The following is a 15,712-nucleotide window of genomic DNA, read 5'->3' as shown; positions in this document are numbered from 1 at the left end:
ATAAATTGGGCCAGCAGTGCAGGTTTCATCTAAGCCAGCCATGGCTTGTGGTTTTCCACCAGTGGTTTCATCACCAGCTGAAAGTGGGTCATCCAAGCTAGTAACGGACGCTCTACTCGATCTTCTCACTTCACAACTGGATGTGACGACACGCTTGTATTCAAATGTCGAGTTCTTCAATGGGCGTACTTTTATGATTTTGCATTTGGCTGGTGTCACATAAGCCTTGTTATTAGTGGGAAAGTGTTTCATCGTGATGAACCGATGTCCCAGTGCTTCCCTGGGGGTGATCCTTTTTTCAGGATCCAAATGTAGCATCTGTTCGAGAAGGCTTAAAAACGACTCTGTGTCCTCAGACTCAGTGGAATCCTTATACACTGCACGGGTCTTTGGCAGGTCATCAAAACTGTAAAACACAATGTTGTCAGGTTCTATCACTTCACCTTCTTCAAACTCGTACTCAGCTTGTGTTTTAAACCGCCATGTAGAACTAAACCAGCCTCGGACCTTCCTGAAATATTCTCTGGTTTTTACCCCAGATCCCAGCAAGTGATCATCTGGCTGACCCTGCAGCTGCATAATGGCTCTCAAAAGCTCATACTCACACCCTCCTGGATACAGGTGCTGGCCCACGTACATGAGGGCCAAAACGCAGCCAAGAGACCACATATCTATGGCCTCTCCCAAAGGGAGGCCCAAGATGACCTCAGGGGCCCTGTAACCTAGAGCCTGATAGAGACCTCCTCGCTCCAACGACGAAGCAGTATGGGCCAAACCGAAATCAATCAGTTTCACCTTGAAGGGCTCCCACTGATGATCCACCAGCATCACGTTATCTAGTTTGATGTCTGTGTGCACCAAACCTATGTTCTTCAGGGTCTTTAGAGCCACCAGCAGCTGTTGCGCGATTATTTGAATCTCAGACAAACACAATGGCGTGAAGGATCTCTTGACCATAAAGTCCCACAGACTTATGTCCAGCATCTCAAATACCAGACACATGTGTTCTCTGTACTCAAAATGTTCAAAAAACTTGACCAAGTTGTTCTTGTCGAGGTCAAGACCGATGAGTTTCCTGAGCATGTGCAACTCTCTTTTACCAGACCAGGCCTCCTTCTTACAGACAATCTTGACTGCCACCTCTTTATAGGAGTCCAAATTTGTGCACAGGGCCACTTTCCCAAAGGATCCCTCCCCCAGGAACTTTTGTATCATGTACCCACCTGAATAGCTGGGCAGAATATCATGCTTCTTTATCTTGAAATCCTTGTTTCTCATTGGGGCCATCACGAAAAGTTGGATGAAAAGTGAAAAACGTTTCGCTTCCTGTTAAATCACAATAGGGATTTGTCTCTGCAAGTCCTATCTGGTACTGATTCTGTATCCAAACAATTCACATCAAGGGGACATCAAAGGTTTATCTCATATGGAATGTTCAGTTACACTGTTTGGGAACATGACATCACACCCTCAATGCACAGTGAACAGTGACATAACAAAGGCTTAGAATCGTGACATCATTCTTTAGTGACCAAAACAAAACATCACAACCTAATAATAATAAAAAAAAAGTTTCAGGTAGTGATGTCACATGAAAGTGACATCACTATCTATGTGAGGAGGTGTGTGGAACACTAAATTTTATGTTAGCTCCCTCCACCTATATTTTAAAAATGCAACAGAGGACAGTGTAGTGTGTGACATGGGAGGTACAGTAAGGGGACACTAACCAGAGTGAGTCCAGACTTCTAAATGTATCGAGTATTTTGAGTTTTCCAGCACTGGGTGTTGCACCTCTCAGGCCACTCTAATGGACGGAAGAGACTAAATGCCCTTTTTGGGCATGCTTCCTTGCAGTCTGATGAAGCTACCTGAGGGATAGGTTAGGTTTAGGCACATGGAGTGAGATGGATAGGGTTAGGGTAAAAAGATCAGGGTCAGATGGTCTTTTTTTGAATTACCAATGGCATGACGCTGAAGTATCCACAGGCTAACAAGCTAACAGGCTAACAACCACTGTCTGACTCTGGGACATGAATGAATCTCTTCCCTTTCCCTCCCCCCTGTATTGCTCTTCTTCCCTCCTTCCTAGCTTCGTCTCTGGGGCTGGCGGGCGTGGCCGGGGGGTTGCGGACGAGAGGGGGAGATGAGTGAATAGGAAAGTCATAGAGTGGCTGTACCTAAGACATCACCAGCCTCCCTTGCCAAGAAAATTAAACTTGATTATTCTTTTTAATTCCAAAATTTCTCTTTTTTCCTTTCTTTGTTCCTTTTCCATTCCTCTCCAATTTTATTCATTTATTTTTATTTATTTACTTGTTATCATTATTATCTTTTTTTTTCTTCTTATAACCACTCGCCCCAATTGCTCTTCTACACTTACATACTCACTCACACCTATACACACAGAAATCCTGTACAACAGACTGCCCTACACCTTCCCTAACACACACATTTCATATCATAAGTACTAACATCTGAATTTTTCTTTTCTGCTGTTACCACTGTACATCCTCAATACATATTTTGTCTCATCACGCAAATCCTGTCATTTCATCTGTTGGATTACGTTCTGTCTTGCCTTCTTTTGTATCACCTGTTTTGTCTCATCTCACAAAGAAAGGCATACAAGAAGCAGATCAGCATTTACAGGAAGTGTTGAGGGCAGCGAGTCTGTATGAGCTGATATCAGTATCAGCAGCAGAGTCAAGTCTAGTATATGGGTTGTAATGTAAGTTAATAGTTTTTTGTTTCCTACATGTTATGTGTTTATGGGAATAAGATGGTCATTGTAGTTAGAATTTAGTGTACAGTGTTATTCATTGCCAATATCATTATTAGGCAGTAACACAAGTAAATTTCCAGTGGGTGTCAGTGTTGCTACGCAAGCAGTGTATGCACAGGGAGAATCACAGGAAAGTCTCGCGTGAGCTAGTCAGATAATTAGAATCTCTGTGTACAAGATGGAAGCAGAAAATGCTATATGGCGATTATTAACCTAAAGTGATATTTTGCACTTTGCAGAAAATCTTCATTAAATGAGGAGCATTAATTAATTCCCACTGGGGGCAGTGACACGCATCACTGGCCATTGTCTCCTACCCCCCTGTAAAAAAACACTTCACGAGGGGGTGGAGGAAACCACTGCCACACACACTTTAACAGTGGCATGACCACTGCACATGTCAGGGGGTCCAGTATCCTTTCCTCACACTAGCATTGGAATCCCAACCACTTTGCTTTGTAGCAAGCAATGGTGGATTCTGCTCTCGCTGCTTGGATGGTCTGCACCTCCTGAGCAGACAGTCCAGCCCGCATCAGCCTGTCCCTCTCAGGAGCCAAGCCTGAAGAGGTTGGCCAAACATGGGCGGTGCGCCTATCATGCCTGCCTCTTGGGACAGAGTGCCCCACACTTGGGAATGGACCAGGACTGGGCTGCCAACATCTGGGTCATCTCCGCATACCACAGCGCCGAGCGGTGGTCCGGTGCTATCAGGATGACCAACAGTGTCACTTGTTTCACTCTCTTCAGCAAAGGGGGAATGAGATGAAGAGGAGGAAAGGCGTAAAGCAGCTTCCTTGGCCACGGTGCTCCACCCCCAAGGGAGCCCAACATGCTCCACCACCATGGCCGTAACCTTCAGGAAATCATGGCGAACTGAAGTCATATGAGAGGTTGTCATCATTGTCCTTCAGAGAAGCAGCTCAGAGAGTCTCAGCTGAGGCTTCCAGTGGCAGTGGGTACGTGTGTGATGTGTATGTTCACAACGTCTTTCACGCTGCAGGCTGCTGCGGCCCCCACCTCGGCAGCCTAAATGCACAACCTGTCTTCTTCTGAGGCTGGTGTTACCTTAGGCTGGTGCTGCGTGCACATTGAAATCATGACGGGAAAAAGAAAGTCTCTCAATGAAAAACGTAGTCTTCTTGAAGCTTACGACAAACTGCCAAAAACAAGCCGATGAGATGCAGCAGCGAAACGACAAGTGTTTGAAATAGCTGTACTGTATTTTGAAACAATCGATAAAATTTAGTAAATAGCATAGCTGCACGTTGCATTACTTTATATTCATGTAATAAATATTATAATAATCATCAGACATGATCACTATAAGCGGTTTCCATTGTATATGGAGAAAAAAAATCCTAATATTAAACTTTGTATATGGAATAATAAAGCATACATTTCTATGTCATGCATAGATTATTGGTTAGTTTCTCATTGTTTAGATAGGAATAACATTATCGCTAATATAATAACAACTCCACTAGACAATAGAGCTGTGTCACTCCAAGTCTCTTTTAGGTCTGACAGTATTTATATATTTAGAGGCTCTTATTGGAAACTTAATAACACTATTTTAAAACATGATTAAGTGATTAAGAATGTCCAAACATTGATAAAATGTTTCTGGAACTTCCAATTGAGTCCTAATAAGTGTTTTGCTTGCAGTATGCAAAAATCAACAAATTAGAATTCTGCTTTTGTCCAAGGAAGATCAGGAGGATACAGCCCTAAAATAATAGCCTTAGGTTCCATGGGCACCTTTACAGACAAAATTTTATCAATCATACAAATCATCTCACCTCAAAAAGTTCTTATCTTGTTGCATTCCCATTTGCAGTGGATAAGCGTTCCTTGTAGAAGGGTACATTTAAACAAAGGTCTGGAATATTATCACTGAGTTTGTGTATTTTGACTGGTGTCAAGTAAGTGCACATTAACCAGTTGTACTGAAGAAGTTTCAGGCTAATGTTGGCTGTTTGTGCTTGGGCTTCTGTACGGGCCTCACCCCATTCCTCAGTTGATATTTCTACATTTAGATCCCCCTTCCAAGCCTCAAGTTTTGATTCTGAGGTTATAGTGGAGCCCAGTGCAAGCCAATTATACATCAATGGAATTAAACCCCTGCCATTACAGTTCCTAGTCATTAACTTCTCCAGAGGTGAAAGTTTTGGTTTCAGTAATGAGTGCTGCTTTGAGGAAATGAAACTTCTTATCTGTCAATACTTTAAAAAGTGTTTCCTTAGGATGCTGTGTTTAGCTGATAGTTCCTCAAACATCATTAGGACACCCCCTGTGTAAAGATCCTGAATTTTCCCTAGTCCATTTTTAGCCCACAGTTGGAAGCCTGCATCATCATCATTACCTGGTGCAAATAAAACATCTCCCAAGATTGGGTCAAAACCAGATAGAGAGCCTGATATACACATATTTTTTCACTTCAAACCACACCTTGGTCATGATACTTAACATAGGGTTGAGGGTGTGTTTCCTTCAATATTTCAGCCCAGGTGAGTGCAGATACAAGTGTAAAGGGATGTTGATAGAGCTTGATTCCATATTCATCCGCACTGGGGGATGCATTGAAAAGTAAAACATTATTGTTCTCAGCTGTGCTGCCAAGTAATACCAATGGAGGTTTTAGGCATTTAAGTCCCCTCTATCAAATGGGAGATATATAAGTGAGAGGTGAATTCTAGGGTGCTTTGCATTCCATATGAACTTAGTGAAAAGTTTTCTCATCCTTGAAAATATGTGGGTAGGTTGCACCAGGGGAATGTTCTGAAACAGGTAAATACATTTTGGTAATATGTTCATTTTTAGTATAAGGACATTCAATGGTCTATAGACTGTGATACAGACTCCATGACAGGTTCATAATTAATGGATACAATTTTCTCTAATCGTCAGGCAATGTTAATGCCAAGATAAGTGAATTCTCTGAACGTTTAAATTTAAGGACATGTACACTTGGATTCTGTTCCTCTTTCATAATTGAGGATTTTGAAGTGTTTGTTTTACAACCAGAGATCTTCCCAAAGAAGCTAATGAGTTCTAATAGAGCAGAGATAGAGGAGTCTAATCTTTTTAAAAACAGGATGACATCATCTGCAAAAGTGAGATTCAGTTGTCAACAGTGAGATTCTGTTGTCATGGTTGTTATGGTTCCCATCTGTATTCCATGAATATATCAATGCATTCTGACTGATATCGCAAGGGGTTCTATCACCAGGATAAATAGAAGTGGTGATAAAGGGGGGCCTTGAGGTCAACCCCTGCTTATTTTAAAAAGCCTTAGATACCACATCATTATGTATGTTCATGTAATAGCTTAGTCCAATTACAAAACTTCTCTCCAAACCAAAACTGGGTGATGACATATATGGCCATCGACTCTGTTGAAGGCCTTCTCCGAAGTTGAAAGGAGTGTCTGGTGCCCCTTGTTGGCTGTATAAGATATTAAATACCCTTCTGACATTGTGGAAGCCTTGTTTTCCCTGTAAAAAAACATTCTGGTCCTTCCCCACAACAGAAGGGAGTATACCCTCCAATCTTCTTGCTATGACTTTGCACAGGATCTTTGTATTAGAATTCAGTAAGTTAATAGGGTGCCAATTCCCACATTTAGATTTAGGTTTCCCTGGCTTTGGAAGCAAAATTATTAAGGCTTCTCCCATTGAGGATAGAAGGACCCCACTGCCTTAGGATTCTTTAAACATTTCATACAGAAGAGTGACTAGTTAATCTTTAAACACTTTGTAGAAGTTTGCCAGGTTTCTCTCCTTGGTCATAGTACAGTTGTTTGAGCCTCAGCATGTTGGCAACGGCCTTATTAGCAGATAGCCTATTATACTCAGAATGAAGTGACAGAAGTTCTCTATTTGCGTCTGTCGTATTCAGTCCTGGCTGAAATCTTTGTCTCTGCAATGTTTTAATCTTTGAATCTAACAAAATCATTCTTTCCTTGGTTTGTTTAGACTTTTTGCTTGTAAGACTGAGGATCTGTCCTGTAATATATGCTTTGAATGTTTCCCATCTAATACATACAGAAGTTTGAGTGGTGTTTATCTCATAATATAGGTCAATTTGTTGGCCTAGATATTCTACAAACTTTGAATGCTTGAGCCAGTAAGTTTGGAATCTCCATTTAGGAGGAACTTGTACCAGCTTTCTCTCTATGTAAACCAGGGACACAGCCCCATAGTCTGAGAGAACTATACCATTATAATGACATCCTCCAATTTTTGAAAGAAGTTCAGCGGAGATTAAAAAATAACCAATTCTCGAACAGGTTTGGTGTGTGCTGGAGAAACAAGAGTAATCTCTGGCATTTGGGTTTAGATGCCACCAAATGTCTATTAGGTTCATTTCTTGGATGCAGCACTGTATTGTTTTCCTAGTTTGCACATGAGTAACATCCAGACCAGAAGATCTGTCTTTTACAGGATCAAGGGTTCAGTTGAAGTCACCAGCCATAATGTATTTGCCAGACTTATCGCCTCATGCAGAAGAAAATCAGGAATAATCATGAATCATGAATAACGTCCCAGCTGGGTCCTCAACCACATCCTGTATCTGCATTGGAACAGATTTATGAATCAAAACAATTACCCCTTTAGCATTTGATGTATGACATGCTGAAAACACCTGCCCAAACAACCTCCTTCCCTTTGATGCATCCCCAGGTAGCAAATGAATCTCCTGTAAAAAAGCAACTTAGGCTCCCACAATCTTTATCCTGCTCATGACCTGTTTTACCTTTGCTAATTTGTTTAAAATGCTGCAATTCCAAGAAATGCAATTCACCTTAACTGTTTACGTTTATGGGATTTTCATTTGCTGCTGTGAAATAACCCTTTAAAACAAACAAGTGTATTTTTTTTGGCAGAGGCACATATACACCAGTAATTACATAAATATTCAAACTGTGAAGAGGAAATAACTTGGAACTTACACACCCCTCCCTGAACCTATCCAGCGTGAATGTGCTTGGACTACCCCTAACCTGTACAGTACCCATAACTCCCTTCAGCAATCAGGGGGTCCACACCGTAGCGAGGATCCATCTGCAGGTCCCTTTCAGTTTCCTTAACTGCTGCTAACATTGCTCCTATATAGATGCCAATCCTATATAGATGCCAACTTCAGCTGACAAGTCTTGGTGAAATCTGATAGCACTGTCCTTGTACGTTACCTGCCTTTCAATCTTTGCTGCCCTCAGGATCCTTTCTTTATCTCTGTAGTCGGGAACCTCACGATAAAGGTCTGCAGCGAGTTAGAGTTGTGTTTTTGGCCTCACAACTCCAGATTAGTTTGGTACAACTTCTTAAAGGATTTTGGTGGTGGTTAAATACAAATTATCAGATAATTACTAATGGAGCAAGAGAGTGCGTCTGTTCACCCACACCACCATCTGGAAGTCGTGAACCATGGTTTGTTATTGTTGTATGTGCAGTGGGTCTTGGTTGGCACACACGTCTTCACAAAAGCTGACTGAAGATGTCACAATATCAGTCAGTTTGTCTAGGTTGCCAGATGAATCTTCAAAATACTCGCACTCACACAATGGACAGGCTTTGCAGATTTTAGTGTCTGCCTGAAGGTTTGAATAAGATGAACCAAGCAGTAATCAGAGTGCCCCAAAGCTGCCTGGGGAACAGAGCGATATGCATCTTTAAGAATTGTATAGCAGTGGTCCAGTGTTATTATTCCCTGTGGGACAATTAATATGCTGTCTATACTTTGGTAGTTCGTGGTTTAATTTTGCTCTGTTAATGTCCCCAAGGACTATGAAAAGAGAGTCTGTCTATATGTTTTTGTTCCTAGCTGGTTATCTGGTCAGCCAGGGTTTGCAGCGCGTTGGCCTGGAGTGGCATGTAAACATCGACCAAGATGAAGGAGGAAAACTCCTGTGCTGAATAAAATGGCTTGCAGTTTATGAACAATGTCTCCAAGTTTGGGCTGCAGTATTTACTTGGCACTGTGATATCTGTACACAAACCTTTGTTGATGTAGAAGCAAATTCCACTGCCTTTTGTTTTCCCTGATAGCTCCGTTACAAGATCTGCTCAGTGTAGATGGAAACCCAGCAGATGTAACCCATTGTCTGGGATGGATTCACTGAGCCAGGTCAACAAAGGGCAGCAGAACGTACAAAGTCCCTGTTTGCCCCGTTGATGTGAAGCAGCTTTTTGAACATGAAATGTCTTAGTTGTATATATACATTTTTTTTTTTTTTTTTCTTTTAAGATGTTCAAAATAATATTGAAATCGCATTTGAATTGATAAATACAGCACACGTGTTTGGGGCGGGCAGAATGTGTCACATCTGCACCTGAAGAACAGGTGCAATGTCCTTAGTATTTCTGGCCCTCAGTTTGTTGAACAGTGTGATACCATTGAAAGCTCTGGTGCAACAGTTAAATGGACACTGATTTTAATTCGGTAGGTCAGACTTTTAAAAAATTGGAAATCAGAATTGGCCAAGAAAATTGCAATCGGTGCATCATTAATATTAACATGAAATCACAGCTGTGTCATTTTTGTTTAACCTTTTTTATTTGTAGTTTGTCAGTTTTTTGACTGTGCCAGAGTGGAGCAATGATTGATGATGATGATGATTCGGACTCGGACTCGCACTCAGGTAATGGGGACTTGACTTTGACTCGACTTGGACTCTTCTTTGGTGACTCGGACTTGGACTCGGACTCGAACACTGGGGACTCAAGACTCGACTTGGACTTGAGACTTAGTGACTTGACTACAACACTGGTGGAGGCATATTAGTCCTGGAATGTGTGCTCCAAACCTCATAGAAGATATAAAATTTTAGCACCATTTCACTGAATAAAATAGTGGTCAAACTAGTTGTCAAATGCACACCTGGTGGACAGGTGCATAGGAAAATGTAATCAACAAAATGAAATTGAGTGCATACCTCTTTTGTCTGTTATAGTATATCAGTTTGGCTGCTGCAATATGTTGCCAAAGTGTCCAATTAAGTGTTCAAGTACCAACCTGAATATGTCCATGTTTTTAACTTAATGAGTCTTAACCTATCATTTAAAATCTTGAATTAAGAATTCATGACAAAACTTATATACAGCATAAATCTTTATTATTTTTACTACATTCATAATACATTGTTATCTAGCATACATTGGCTAAAACAAACAGACAATCATTCACACCTGCAGGCAATTAAGAGCAGAAGTGTAGGCAGAAATCACAGTGTGGGTGGGCACAGAGAAAATCAGGTGCGTCCAAGACCAATAGGTTCACAAATATATATGATAACCAAAATAGGTCATTACAACTATACTTGCCTGAATGCATGACAGTTTAATCATACAAGTCGTATACATTATCAGTGGTGTTACAGGCACCGAGTTGAACATTAACAGCATCACATAGCCTGGCATGACGGCCACATATTCACAAACACACAACTGACAGATGCAACAGCATCATTAATCAAGCATATGGATAGAGGTACACTGGCACCAACATGCTCAGTAATGTTAAAAAGGACACTTGAACATAGCCTGGTGCGGCAGTCACATAAACCACCATAAGTCCTGTTGTGTGAACAAAACAAAGTGTTGTTTTTGGAAATTAAATGGACTTTTCTCCCTTTTTTCATAGGAAAGTGTATTTTTGACCCATAACATAACAGATGTAACAATGATTGCTCATTTTAGTGTCCAAGAAAATATAGACAAATTATTTTGAGAATTATTTTGTTTATTAGATCTTCTCATGGTCTCATAATATATTTGCCTGTTCTGTTCATCATAAGCAATAAATTAGATAAATTGTGCCTATTTTAAGCTAAAAAGGATTTGTACATTGTAAGTTAAATGTGGTCTAAGGTACATAATATCAAAGTATATATATATATTATGATTATGGATGAATAATAAGTTACTTAGCAGATAAAACATTTTACTGGATGATAATTAGTGTTTTTTCAGTGCTTGTTAACAAATTCAAACGTGGGTCAGACCCTCAAACACTAGGAGTGTAGTTGCTTTTCTGAGTGCATGCTTTTCTGAGTGCATGGCTGCATGCTGCAGGTACCTGTGCTTTGGCATGGATGGGTGGAAGTCGTTGGATAATCAGATGCTGCTCTGTCTCTTGGAATTTATGTTTTTATTTTTATTTTTTCAAAGGGAATTTTTTAGATATACTGTATATCTTTATCCTTTGTTTTGTTGTGTGTGCAAATACACAAGAAAATTACAGTAAACTAAATCTTGAGTCTTGAATCTTGAATCTATGATCCAGCAACAAGGAAGCCTTCTGATTGGGTGGGCCTGAGTGCCAAGTAGGTGGGTGAGTTGTCGGTTTTCTTAGTCTGCATGTTTTTGGACTGTGGGAGGAAAGGAAGAGTACCCCAAGTAAACCCACACAACACAGGGAGATCATGAAAACTCCACAGGAAGGCATGTTGGAACCCAGAACCATCTTGCTGTGTGATGCACCACCTTGTCTTCATTAAAGTGGGGTGTGCCTAATTTCGATCATTCCACAACACCTACACGGCAACACCTTATACGCTTCATCATCCCGGAGAAGAACTTTCTGATCCTCTTTAAATACGTCTTCCGAGTTTTGACTGTGATGAAGCCTGAGGTTTCGTCATCACTGCTAGGCATTTGTTCTGAATTATAATTAACAGAGGCAGGTGACGCTGCTTCATTTGTGTCAGGTGGTCTGTTGATATTACTAGCAGCGGTTCTGTCAGCTGTGTCTTTTGTTCCATAAATTGGGCCAGCAGTGCAGGTTTCATCTAAGCCAGCCATGGCTTGTGGTTTTCCACCAGTGGTTTCATCACCAGCTGAAAGTGGGTCATCCAAGCTAGTAACGGACGCTCTACTCGATCTTCTCACTTCACAACTGGATGTGACGACACGCTTGTATTCAAATGTCGAGTTCTTCAATGGGCGTACTTTTATGATTTTGCATTTGGCTGGTGTCACATAAGCCTTGTTATTAGTGGGAAAGTGTTTCATCGTGATGAACCGATGTCCCAGTGCTTCCCTGGGGGTGATCCTTTTTTCAGGATCCAAATGTAGCATCTGTTCGAGAAGGCTTAAAAACGACTCTGTGTCCTCAGACTCAGTGGAATCCTTATACACTGCACGGGTCTTTGGCAGGTCATCAAAACTGGAAAACACAATGTTGTCAGGTTCTATCACTTCACCTTCTTCGAACTCGTACTCAGCTTGTGTTTTAAACCGCCATGTAGAACTAAACCAGCCTCGGACCTTCCTGAAATATTCTCTGGTTTTTACCCCAGATCTCAGCAAGTGATCATCTGGCTGACCCTGCAGCTGCATAATGGCTCTCAAAAGCTCATACTCACACCCTCCTGGATACAGGTGCTGGCCCACGTACATGAGGGCCAAAACGCAGCCAAGAGACCACATATCTATGGCCTCTCCCAAAGGGAGGCCCAAGATGACCTCAGGGGCCCTGTAACCTAGAGCCTGATAGAGACCTCCTCGCTCCAACGACGAAGCAGTATGGGCCAAACCGAAATCAATCAGTTTCACCTTGAAGGGCTCCCACTGATGATCCACCAGCATCACGTTATCTAGTTTGATGTCTGTGTGCACCAAACCTATGTTCTTCAGGGTCTTTAGAGCCACCAGCAGCTGTTGCGCGATTATTTGAATCTCAGACAAACACAATGGCGTGAAGGATCTCTTGACCATAAAGTCCCACAGACTTATGTCCAGCATCTCAAATACCAGACACATGTGTTCTCTGTACTCAAAATGTTCAAAAAACTTGACCAAGTTGTTCTTGTCGAGGTCAAGACCGATGAGTTTCCTGAGCATGTGCAACTCTCTTTTACCAGACCAGGCCTCCTTCTTACAGACAATCTTGACTGCCACCTCTTTATAGGAGTCCAAATTTGTGCACAGGGCCACTTTCCCAAAGGATCCCTCCCCCAGGAACTTTTGTATCATGTACCCACCTGAATAGCTGGGCAGAATATCATGCTTCTTTATCTTGAAATCCTTGTTTCTCATTGGGGCCATCACGAAAAGTTGGATGAAAAGTGAAAAACGTTTCGCTTCCTGTTAAATCACAATAGGGATTTGTCTCTGCAAGTCCTATCTGGTACTGATTCTGTATCCAAACAATTCACATCAAGGGGACATCAAAGGTTTATCTCATATGGAATGTTCAGTTACACTGTTTGGGAACATGACATCACACCCTCAATGCACAGTGAACAGTGACATAACAAAGGCTTAGAATCGTGACATCATTCTTTAGTGACCAAAACAAAACATCACAACCTAATAATAATAAAAAAAAAGTTTCAGGTAGTGATGTCACATGAAAGTGACATCACTATCTATGTGAGGAGGTGTGTGGAACACTAAATTTTATGTTAGCTCCCTCCACCTATATTTTAAAAATGCAACAGAGGACAGTGTAGTGTGTGACATGGGAGGTACAGTAAGGGGACACTAACCAGAGTGAGTCCAGACTTCTAAATGTATCGAGTATTTTGAGTTTTCCAGCACTGGGTGTTGCACCTCTCAGGCCACTCTAATGGACGGAAGAGACTAAATGCCCTTTTTGGGCATGCTTCCTTGCAGTCTGATGAAGCTACCTGAGGGATAGGTTAGGTTTAGGCACATGGAGTGAGATGGATAGGGTTAGGGTAAAAAGATCAGGGTCATATGGTCTTTTTTTGAATTACCAATGGCATGACGCTGAAGTATCCACAGGCTAACAAGCTAACAGGCTAACAACCACTGTCTGACTCTGGGACATGAATGAATCTCTTCCCTTTCCCTCCCCCCTGTATTGCTCTTCTTCCCTCCTTCCTAGCTTCGTCTCTGGGGCTGGCGGGCGTGGCCGGGGGTTGCGGACGAGAGAGGGAGATGAGTGAATAGGAAAGTCATAGAGTGGCTGTACCTAAGACATCACCAGCCTCCCTTGCCAAGAAAATTAAACTTGATTATTCTTTTTAATTCCAAAATTTCTCTTTTTTCCTTTCTTTGTTCCTTTTCCATTCCTCTCCAATTTTATTCATTTATTTATATTTATTTACTTGTTATCATTATTATCTTTTTTTTTCTTCTTATAACCACTCGCCCCAATTGCTCTTCTACACTTACATACTCACTCACACCTATACACACAGAAATCCTGTACAACAGACTGCCCTACACCTTCCCTAACACACACATTTCATATCATAAGTACTAACATCTGAATTTTTCTTTTCTGCTGTTACCACTGTACATCCTCAATACATATTTTGTCTCATCACGCAAATCGTGTCATTTCATCTGTTGGATTATGTTCTGTCTTGCCTTCTTTTGTATCACCTGTTTTGTCTCATCTCACAAAGAAAGGCATACAAGAAGCAGATCAGCATTTACAGGAAGTGTTGAGGGCAGCGAGTCTGTATGAGCTGATATCAGTATCAGCAGCAGAGTCAAGTCCAGTATATGGGTTGTAATGTAAGTTAATAGTTTTTTGTTTCCTACATGTTATGTGTTTATGGGAATAAGATGGTCATTGTAGTTAGAATTTAGGGTACAGTGTTATTCATTGCCAATATCATTATTAGGCAGTAGCACAAGTAAATTTCCAGTGAGTGTCAGTGTTGCTACGCAAGCAGTGTATGCACAGGGAGAATCACAGGAAAGTCTCGCGTGAGCTAGTCAGATAATTAGAATCTCTGTGTACAAGATGGAAGCAGAAAATGCTATATGGCGATTATTAACCTAAAGTGATATTTTGCACTTTGCAGAAAATCTTCATTAAATGAGGAGCATTAATTAATTCCCACTGGGGGCAGTGACATGCATCACTGGCCATTGTCTCCTACCCCCCTGTAAAAAACACTTCACGAGGGGGTGGAGGAAACCACTGCCACACACACTTTAACAGTGGCATGACGCAGTACCTTTTCCACCAGATATTGTAGATAGGAGAGAACCTCTACCACTGCACATGTCAGGGGGTCCAGTCTCCTTTCCTCACACCAGCATTGGAATCCCAACCACTTTGCTTTGTAGCAAGCAATGGTGGATTCTGCTCTCGCTGCTTGGATGGTCTGCACCTCCTGTGCAGACAGTCCAGCCCGCATCAGCCTGTCCCTCTCAGGAGCCAAGCCTGAAGGGGTTGGCCAAACATGGGCGGTGCGCCTATCATGCCTGCCTCTTGGGACAGAGTGCCCCACACTTGGGGAATGGACCAGGACTGGGCTGCCAACATCTGGGTCATCTCCGCATACCACAGCGCCGAGCGGTGGTCCGGTGCTATCAGGATGACCAACAGTGTCACTTGTTTCACTCTCTTCAGCAAAGGGGGAATGAGATGAAGAGGAGGAAAGGCGTAAAGCAGCTTCCTTGGCCATGGTGCTCCACCCCCAAGGGAGCCCAACATGCTCCACCACCATGGCCATAACCTTCAGGAAATCATGGCGAACTGAAGTCAGATGAGAGGTTGTCATCATTGTCCTTCAGAGAAGCAGCTCAGAGAGTCTCAGCTGAGGCTTCCAGTGGCAGTGGGTACGTGTGTGTTCTGTATGTTCACAAAGTCCCAGAGTTCAACAGTCTGATGGTAGCCATGCAAAGAGCTGAAAAAAAATAATCTTGTGTCCATCTGCAGTGTGCCCAAATTGCTAGGGAGAATACGTACACACATAATACTAATACTTACTAATACATACTAAAATTGTTAACGTGTTTACTCCGACGCATACGGGTGATATAGCAGGGTGGGTGATTGTGGAGCCACATGAGGCTATAAATGAGCGTCCATCATCAGAATTTGCTGGTGAAGTGAATGGCAGCTGAGACAGTTTTATGAGGTCTACAGTATCCATGACAATACACTTTCCCCTGGACCTTTGTTCCAAAGTAAACACAGGGTCACTGTTTGGCCAATAAT

At 41.9% G+C, this 15,712-nt stretch overlaps 1 protein-coding gene across 4 annotated transcripts in view; it reads left to right on the top strand.

Moving 5' to 3' along the window:
• hapln4 (hyaluronan and proteoglycan link protein 4) overlaps positions 1-15,712 on the top strand; it is a 47,765-nt gene that overhangs the window by 23,570 nt on the left and 8,483 nt on the right. The window contains exon 1 of one of the 4 annotated variants that reach the window (XM_044361135.1): positions 14,986-15,330. The exons of the other annotated variants lie outside the window; for them this stretch is intronic. The gene's annotated coding sequence lies outside the window, so the exon portion shown is untranslated. Of the gene's footprint in view, positions 1-14,985; positions 15,331-15,712 lie in introns of those variants that run through there. 4 annotated transcript variants of the gene reach the window in all.

Source organism: Thunnus albacares, chromosome 9 (genome assembly GCF_914725855.1).
Source record: "Thunnus albacares chromosome 9, fThuAlb1.1, whole genome shotgun sequence".
Lineage (NCBI taxonomy): Eukaryota > Metazoa > Chordata > Actinopteri > Scombriformes > Scombridae > Thunnus > Thunnus albacares.
This window is presented reverse-complemented; position numbering and strand designations above follow the sequence as displayed.